A 9,471-nucleotide genomic window follows, 5' to 3' on the forward strand; every position below is an offset into this window, starting at 1 on the left:
TCTGTAATCCCAGGGATGGGACGATGGAGACCAGAAGATCCTTAGAATCCATTGGCCATCTCGCTTAGCTAGATTGGTGAGCTCCAGGTTTAGTGAGAGATGCTATCTCGAAAATTAAGGTGGAGTTTGCTTGATGGAGATACATCAACTGTCTTTGGCCTCCACACACACACATACACACACACACACACGTACACGCACCTGCATGCACATATGTATAGGCACATTTACATGGACACATACAGCACACAGACAAAGTGTTACAAATGGGGTTTAAGGTTAACAGGGGTGTGGGCATGGCTTCTCATGGGGAACTTTGCTGGCATGTTTCAGCAGGAGCCATAGATAACATTTTGGCAACTCTCAGATGATACCTCAAAGGGTTGCTAAGAAATGTTACCCCCTCTCTTGGATAACTGAGATTGTGGGATGGCTTTAGAGGTGCCTTGGGTGGGCCTACAATCTGAGAAGATAAAAGTCTGGCCACAAGGCTTGCACAGCAGGGCTAAGAGATGTCTTGTACTCTCAATGGCTTTGCTTCCAAGTTTGCTGACATAGAGTTAATATTTCTTTTTTCATGTGTGTATGTGTGTTTGTATGTGCACGTGTGGTGTGTAGTGTACCTTTCTGTTCAGGTGTGCTTGCCCTCAAAGGCACATGTGGAGGCCAGAAGTTGGCTTCAAGTTGTCTTCCTTAATCACTGCTTTACATTAAATTTTGAGGTAGGGTCATGCCACTTTGGTTAGGCTGACCAGTGAGTGCCAGGGTCCTCCTCTGCCTTGCCAGTGCTAGGACTGTGGATATGCAGCACCATGCCGAGGTAGCTCACAGCTGTCTGTGACTGCAGCTCCAGTGTATCGGATGCATCTGGCCTCCATGAGCACCTGCACTCACATGCACAAACCTACATGTACACATGATCAAAAAGAATAAAGGCAAATCTTTTTTTATTTTTTTATATTTATTTATTATGTATACAATATTCTGTCTGTGTGTGTGTCTGTAGGCCAGAAGAGGGCAGCAAACCTCATTACAGATGGTTGTGAGCTACCATGTGGTTGCTGGGAATTGAACTCATGACCTTTGGAAGAGCAGGCAATGCTCCTAACCACTGAGCCATCTCTCCAGCCCCCAAGGCAAATCTTTAAAAAATATTCAGAGTGTAGGTTGGAGAGCTGGCTCAGCCTGAAAATGCGTGCTACTCTTCCAGAGGACTCATTCCTGGGAGGTTCTATTCTATAGCACCCATAGTAAGGGGCTTGCAGGGGTCTATAATTCCAATTCCTGGGAGATCTCAAGCCCTCTTCTGGTCTCTGTTGGCATACCACACATACACCCACAAATAAATAAATAAATCTTTAAAAAATAATTAGATGTGATCTCCATGGCAGAGGTTGGACTGGAATAGTCTGGGAATGGTGGCATCTGCATACTATCCAGAGGAAGGACACAAAGACAGAAAACAGTGGATGCATGGGAATAGCAAGGAGATGGCGCTCTGAAGAGAGCTGGAGAGATGCTCAGTGGTTAAGAGCACAGATTGTTCTTGCAGAGAATCAGGGTTCAGGTCCTTTCACAACCATCTGTAACTCTGATTCCGTGGGACCCGATGCCCTCTTCTGGCCTTAACAGACTCTTGCATGCACACGGCACACGGCACACAGACACACTCAGGTGCACACATGAACTTGTAAAATAAACAAACATTTATTGATAAACTTTTACTGCACTAGATTGCTTTTGGTCAGAGTTCTTTATCACTGTAATAACAAAGAAAGTTGGACATGTGTCAAGCACTCAGCTGCTGAACTATACCTCCAGGTCCTTGTTGCGGGAGGTCCTTTCTCTCCTCCAGCCAATAGCCGCTGAGATACCAGCCCATTGGGGCGTGGTCTCTCTTTTTAAAAAAGCAGCCACTTCCTTACTCTCTTTTGCTTCTGGCTCCGTTTCCGGCGACTAGACTCCCTCCTGATTGCGCAGAGGGCTGTTGTCTGGGAGGGTGATCTGTAAGTTTTTTTCCCCTTTAAATAAATACCATCCTATTAATCACAATTCCAAACTGGTGTGGGATTGTTTGTGATTTACGCCTTCATCAGGTCCTTTTTTTCTTTTTCTTTCTTTCTTTCTTTCTTTCTTTCTTTCTTTCTTTCTTACCAAGTTTCATGTAGCCCAGGCCAACCTCAAACTCCCCAGATGGCCAAGGATGACCTTGAACTCCTGATTGCCTTCTTCACTTCTGAGTGTTGAGATTAGAGGCACACAGCACCGCATCCAAGTTCATGAAGTGCTACAGACGAAGCTTGCTAGGCAAACACTCTCCCATGAAGCACATTCCCGGCCCCTGTCATTCATTTTTGACACTTCTCTGATCCCGTTTCTCTGGCCCAGAAAACAGGCACAAGGCTCATTATGCGTTTATCAAGGCTTAACTCAATGCTAGAAAATGCTGTGTGGCTGGGAAATAAAGGCCATATTCATTCTGGAGGACATTCCTATGAGTGTGAAAGCCCATCGAGTTTCCATCTGAGGAAAAGTTGCCTCCTCACTGCTTGCCCCCACCCTGCTTCACACCCAGGAAAGCCTCGTTGTGCTCACTCTGGGTTGCCTTTCCCCAGCCAACACAACACAGTTCAAGGCTGTCATGGAGTGGATGAGTACCTTGGCCTTTGCTCCCGCCTGCCTGCCTGGGCTTCTCCCTCAGGAGGATGAGCCTAGTCCCAGCCTGTGAATAAAAATGTTATGTTGGTCCAAGGATCAAGTAACTGGCTTGTTTTCTTGAGGGCTGCCCACCCCCTCCTGAATTCTCAGAATTCTTGGCTCTTGGTAGTGACCCCAAGGGATCTGCTCCCAGGGCTGGGGCAGTTGGGAGGATTTGCACTGTAGCACACAGGGCCTGGCCTGGGTCCCCAGAGCGGGATGGATCCGGCAAGGGGGTACTGGCAGATGCATCACCGTAGCCTGGTGTGACCAGGGTGTTCTGGTGGGCACAAGCCTCACTCCATCTTCCCCAGATACTTTGGGCCAAACACAGCAAGTTATTGGGAAATTCTAGCTTCCTCCCCTTTCTCTTCTGCCTCTCCCAAGGCCAAGGATGGGGATTTGCTGCATGACTGGGGTGTAGGGGTGTAGTTACATGGTGATGGAGGCTGGAGCTGGCTGTGCCTGCGGATGGACTCTGTGATAAGCTGTTTCCTGGAGGTAGGGGTCTGTGGGGGATGTTTCCGGGCTCTTTGCCTCTTACCCAAAGAATTGAAATAAGGGGGGAGGTTTACACAGATTTGCAAAGAAATCAAAGTTTATTAGGAGTGAAGCGGTAGTACAGATTAGCGAGGCACACTGTCCAGACCAGCAGCAGACCACAAGCGTGAGAAGGCTCAAGGGTCTTAAACCATGCCTAGGATCTCTTTCTTATAGGGTCTAAAAGAAGGAAGGGCTGGTTACTTCAGGGACTTGTTTGAGTGGCTCTGCTTTTTGATGGATGGATGAAGTCCTATGTTCATTCTTCCTACTGCATGAACCCTTCCCATAATGCATCTGATTGTGATAATATGCATACACAATTATGCACAGGCGTTAGGTGGTAGATAGGGGATTCTCTCTGGAAGTCCATTTGAAGAACACAGTTTGTCTTTCTGCACGTGCACCCAACATTGGTTCATGACGGCTGCCCCTTTTTTCCTTCATATTGGATACATTGGAATAGTCTTGAGTAGAAACTGTTTAAATTAGACGGTTCCTAGGAGTGGAGAAATCCATGCTATTGTTCAGAGAGTCAAGTATGTGTGGTCTGTTTAAGTGAAAGTTTGGGGGGTTCTGAGGTTGCTAGGCACATTGTTTGGAGAGGGGTGTGGCATAGTGCCCGTAGGAGGAGCAGCTAGGCTGCCAAGTGCATTGTTAGGAGAGGGGGCGGTGCGTGACTCCTCCCACTAGAGTCCCAGGCTGCTAAACTGATTTCTGTGCTTGCCTGCTCGACAGCACCGGTTTAAAGTCCCGCTGTGGGGCTGCAGGTGCGCTCCGCGGTAGAGCTCTTACCTGGCTAGCATGCGCAAAGCCCTGGCTTGGACTCATGAATTTTGGGTCCCTAGTTTTTGGTTAAAGAAAAACACCCACGCCTAAGTCCGGGTGTGCTCAGACAGCATCTGTATCAGGGTTCTCTAGAGGAGCAGAACTGATTGAATGAATATATATTACAAAGGGGATTCATCAGATTGGCTCACATGATATGGGCTGGATAGTCGAACAATGTCTGTCTACATGCGGGAGAGGCTGAGAACCCTGTAGCTGCCCAGTGCATAGCCTGGGTGCTTCAGGAGTCCCAGTCTGACACTGACGGCCTGGGATTCCTGGAGAGCTGCTGGTCTTCAGACCACCTTAGGATGCTGTAGAAGCTGGGCTCTAATATTGCCAAAGGATGGCAGCAGGTTTGGCAGCAGCAAAGCCCGGGCGCTCACCATGAGCAAGCAGAAGCAGCCTCGCTTTTTTGGAAAGAGCTACTTACTCTGTGGGAAGGAAGCTCGCCCTCTTTTATTTAATCCTTTCTGGAAACTCAGGAACACCCCCCACTCGCCCCATCAAGATCCACCCAGAGGCATGGCTCTTAGTTGATTCCGGATGCAGCCAGAGAGTAAACACGTGTGTAGCTCTGCCCGCGGAAGGCAGAAAATATCCCGAAGATGAGCTTCTGTCTGTCTTTCTGTCAATCTGTTCAGCCGGAGAGTAGACACAGCAGCTGTGTGTCTTCTGGGCTAAGCCCCTCCGTTTCCAGGTTCTGGAATTACTGGCGAGTGGATTTAATAATCTGGGTTTTGGTTTTTGGTGTTGGCACCAGTAAAATGGGGGGGATATTACCAGTGCCTACCTCTAGAGGGCACTGTAGACCATAAACAAATTAATCCAGGATCAGCGCTTCTCAAAATCGGACTTTTAAATGTTTATCATGTCGCTATGGGAATTGTGCGAGAGTAGCATAGCACCATAGACTGGGGTGGGGGGGTGGTGGTGGGGTAGGGTGGGAGGCATCGTTGGCAGCGATTCTAGGAAAGTGAGGTGGTTCTGCTTTCATTTCCGCTGGATGTTTACTAACGTGCTTGGTGCACAAGAGTCTTCGGCGAAACCACTGATTAACCGGTTTTATAGACGTGAGGACCCCGAGTTCTGGCGACAAAAATCCCAAATGTTGCCAGATGTAGCAGCGCACACCTTTAAACCCAGCACTTTGGAGACAGTAAATCTGAGGCCAGCCAGCTCCACGCAGGCTTTCCAGGTCAGCTGGAACTTGCCAACAGCCAAACAACTAAAACAACAAAACAAAACAAAACACGCCCCCCCCCACCCCAACTCACATATGCCCAACGGCCTGTACATGCTTCCTGAGATGTCCACTGGATGCCAGTTACCTTGTTTTTTTTTTTGGTCTTTTTTGTTATTTTGTCTTTAACTGGAGATCTTAGTATGATGCCGCTCTGCCTGCCTCCCGTGGCTGCTCTCACAGCCTCTCCACGCCTGAAGCACACAGGGGTAAAGCCACGTGGATGAAGGTCTTAGGAGAGGAGGACCTAGCTGTTTAAACTCTGAAGTGCTGAGCTCCTCTCCACCTTTTTATCCCCTAGGGCCCTGGGTTGGAAGGAATTCTGAAGGCTGGTTAAGATTTGTGAGCTCAGAAGGCAAATGGCTCTGTCCCTTTGGGAGTGAGGACACCTGTGCCCCCTCCCTTTGGCTACCAGACTATGAAGAAAGGAAGGAAGGAAGGAAGGAAGGATGAAAAACTGACCCTGAGAAATTTGAATTTCCCCCGGGGAATCTCATGTTGGGAGAAAGAAAAGGCTGACACCTGGTGCGGGTGGAGAGGAAACTTCACACAGTTTCTGGTAACTTGTGAGACCACCCTGCTGCAGACACAAGCTGATGGCTAACAGTGGATGGGACCACAGTTTGACCAAGATGCTTCTTTGTGCATTGTTGCCTGCTGTTTAACCTAAACTTTGAGTCAGGACACCAAAGACGGACCAGAGGCAAGTCACTAGACCTCTTTGCTTTCCTTAGAGTTGCGAGGTCTGTGCAGTCGTGAGTGCTCAGTAGAATTTATCTTGGGATGGTAGCAATGGTAATAGTTGCTATTATTATTGTTGTTATTATTATTGACTTCCCAACCCACCTGCTTAAGACGACGTACAAACTTGAGCAGCAGGATCCGCATTTGGTACGTACTTAGAAACACTTGGTTTCTTTTTTCTGTCTCTTACCTGGCTTCTGCCTCCTCCCAGGTGGTGGGGTATGTACGCCAGTGAAGGCGTTTTTTAAACTTTTATTGATTCTTTGTGGATTTCACACCATGCATCCTGATCCCATCATCCCCCTGTCTCCTCACTTCTGCTCTCTGCCCTTGTAACCTCCCCCAATAAAGTTTAAAAGTAAATCACCCTCCCCCAAAAACCCCCCCAAAATAAACCAACCAACCAACCAACCAACCAACCACCAACCAACCAACAACCAACCAACCAACCAACCAACCAATAACCAACCAACCAACCAACCAACCAACCAAACAAACAAACAAAAACAAAGCAAAATCTCGGCATGGAAGCTGTAGTGTGGTCCATATATCTTTACTTGTGAGTGTTCGTTGCAATGAGTCGTTGGTCTGGTTCGAGGCCTCTGGTTTCTGCTACACCCTCAATTCTGGACCCTCACTGGGATTCCTATTGGATATCCCGTTGTTGCCTTGCGTCATAGAGGTCTTGTAGCGTTGGATCTGCAGGTCTGGCCCTTCACACGCTCCAGCAGTTCGTAGATGGGATGACTGTTGGGGTGGACCATCTCATAGTCCTGGTTCCGGGTCAGCCCACTAGCTTTTCATCCTTACCATCCAGGCTGGCTCTCCAGTACTGCCTCAGCTAGCCCCCCAATATAGTAGGTAGACAGTAAGGAGTGGGGCCAGTTCTCCTGCTGTCACACCCTGGGGTCCTTCACTGGCACTTACACCACCAGGGCCAACTCTACTGTTTTGCCAAGGTGAGGTTCAGGGTCTGCTCTCTGGATTGCTGCATTTGGTGAGAGGCAAAACCAGTTCTTCTATTCTCTGAGGTTGGTGCTCCCTGTCACAGGTGGCAAGGGATGGGGGGCTGATGGAGGAAGGTCATTGGCTAATAAAAGAACTGCCCTGGCCCATTTTATTGGTTAGAGGATAGGTGGGAGGAGTAAACAGAACAAAATGCTGGGAGGAAGAGGAAGTGAGGTCAGAGACTCGACCGCTGTCCTCTCGGGAGCAGATGCCTGAGAGAGACGCCATGCCCCGCTCCCGGGATGAAGCTCTGACCCAGGATGGACTAGGCTGGAATCTCCCCGGTAAGCGCACCTTGGGGTGCTACACACAGATGATTAGAAATGGGCTAAATTAATATGTGAGAATTAGCCTAGAAGAGAATGGGCCAAGCAGTGTTTAAATGAATACAGTTTCCGTGTAATTATTTCGGGGCATAAGCTAGCCAGGCAGGCGGCTGGGGTGTGGGAACGCAGCCCCGCCGCCACCCTTATTACTTCATATGGCGCCCCACGTGATGGACTAAACCCACTTAAAAAACCTGAGAAGGCTTAAAAATATGGGAGAGAGAGTTTAACACAGATTTTTGCTGTTTGTCGGTGGCGTGCTGTAGAGAGATTTCCTGATTCGGCAACAGTAGCAGAAAAAACGCTGTGTCATTTTAAAGCACGACTTCCTGGGGCTGTGCCGCCATGGCAATCTCTGTCTGGCTCCTGCGGGAGACAGAGCTTTTGAATAGAGCATTTGGAGTAAAGTGCTACGATTTGTTTGATGGCAACTAGACTCGCTGTGTTCTCGGGTCTGCTCTGCTTGTTAGAGGCAAGCAAGCGCTTCATCTAAGAGAGGCTTCCTGACTCAGCTTTAGCTGCAAAGCCTGCAGCTCATTAAGAGGTCCTGCCACGAAACACTTAAATGGTGTTGACGAAAAGCTGAACGCATGCTTTTCGGTTTTCAGCCATAGCAGGAAAAAAGCTGCGCCATTTAAAAATGCCGGCTTTCTGGGCTGTCCTGCCAGGACAAACTCTGACTCTTTTACGCAGGCAGTTTGTGCGGTTTGCAAGCACAGGCTGCTGAAGCTCGCTTGCTGGCTACAGTCAGTACCTCAGCCATGAGGCTGGAAAGCTAAGGAATGGACTGGATGTAGCTGGCAAAGCCACGCCTTTAATCCTACCCATATTGCTCAGTAATTCAAAGATTCATGTGGTCAGAAAAAGAGAGATATACAGTAAAGAGAGATTCAAAGACGAAGAAAATTTCTAAATGGTTTGAAGTGTGTTAAAATATATGCAGACTAAAAGTTGAAGTTCTTAAAGTAAAAAACATAAAAAAAGGAAGAGAGTTGTTGTGTGTGGTAGCACACGCCTTTAATCCCAGTGCCTAGAAGGCAGAGACAAACAGATCTCTGTGAGTTCAAGGTGTAGTAGTGTACACCTTTAATCCCGAATGCCTGGGAGGCAGAGACAGGCGGATCTCTGAGAGTTCAAAGACAACCTGGTTTACAGAGTTACTTCAGGTCAAAGATACAGAGAACCTGTCTCAAAAAGCAAAGAGTTAAAAGTAAAAATAAACAAAATAGAGGTTAAAACAAAGCTGTACAAAGATGGAAGATACACAGAGAATTTTGATACTGTATGCTATTATGCTCTCTTTGAATTATTTGAATGCTGAGGAAGGAGCAACAGATGCTAAAAGATATTTATTTATAAATGCTGCTGAACTAATCCAACATAGATATTTTGAAAATGCCTTGAATTTGAAATTTGGATCTAAGGACATGATACTTTGGAAAGGAGTTTCTTATTTTGTTTTCACAGAGGATGAGACGCTGTCCATTTCTTCTATTCCGATGTGGTATGATGGACCACGCCCTCCTGAAGGGTTGGTGTGAACACCTTCAAAAAATTGCTTCGCTCAACTGCCAACTGAGATGAAACTAGCACACAGGTTATACCATGAAAGACCTAATTAACGACGCCCCCATTCAGCAGGAAGCAGCTTGGAGAGAAAAAACTGTGCCCATGTTCCCAAATATGGTTTATAAACGTTCTTTTACATTTAAAGGGGGATATGATATAGATATGAATAATTTGCATTAGTATAGATTTTGCTTTATTGATAGAGATTTAAGGTCAATTTTGTTATATGTATAAGTGTTTCTGATTTTGATTAAGGTATTGTGATTGTGTAGTTCATTTAAATATGTACTGTATAATTAAGAAATATAGGTTGTTAATGGATAATCATCGATAATAGTAAAGCTTGTAGTCATGTTAATTAGATTTTCTAGATATATAGAGATATATTTTAGATAGACATTTTTCATGTCTTTCAAAGATTACAGAATAGGACATTTAATGTTTTAATAACTGAGGACTTTTCATGACAATGAGACACTCTGCTCCTGGCAGCACCAATGTACTTCAAGAGGAAGA

This window comes from Microtus oregoni, unplaced genomic scaffold (genome assembly GCF_018167655.1).
Source record: "Microtus oregoni isolate MIOR12 unplaced genomic scaffold, Mior012 000005F_ref0000423, whole genome shotgun sequence".
NCBI classification, from domain to species: domain Eukaryota; kingdom Metazoa; phylum Chordata; class Mammalia; order Rodentia; family Cricetidae; genus Microtus; species Microtus oregoni.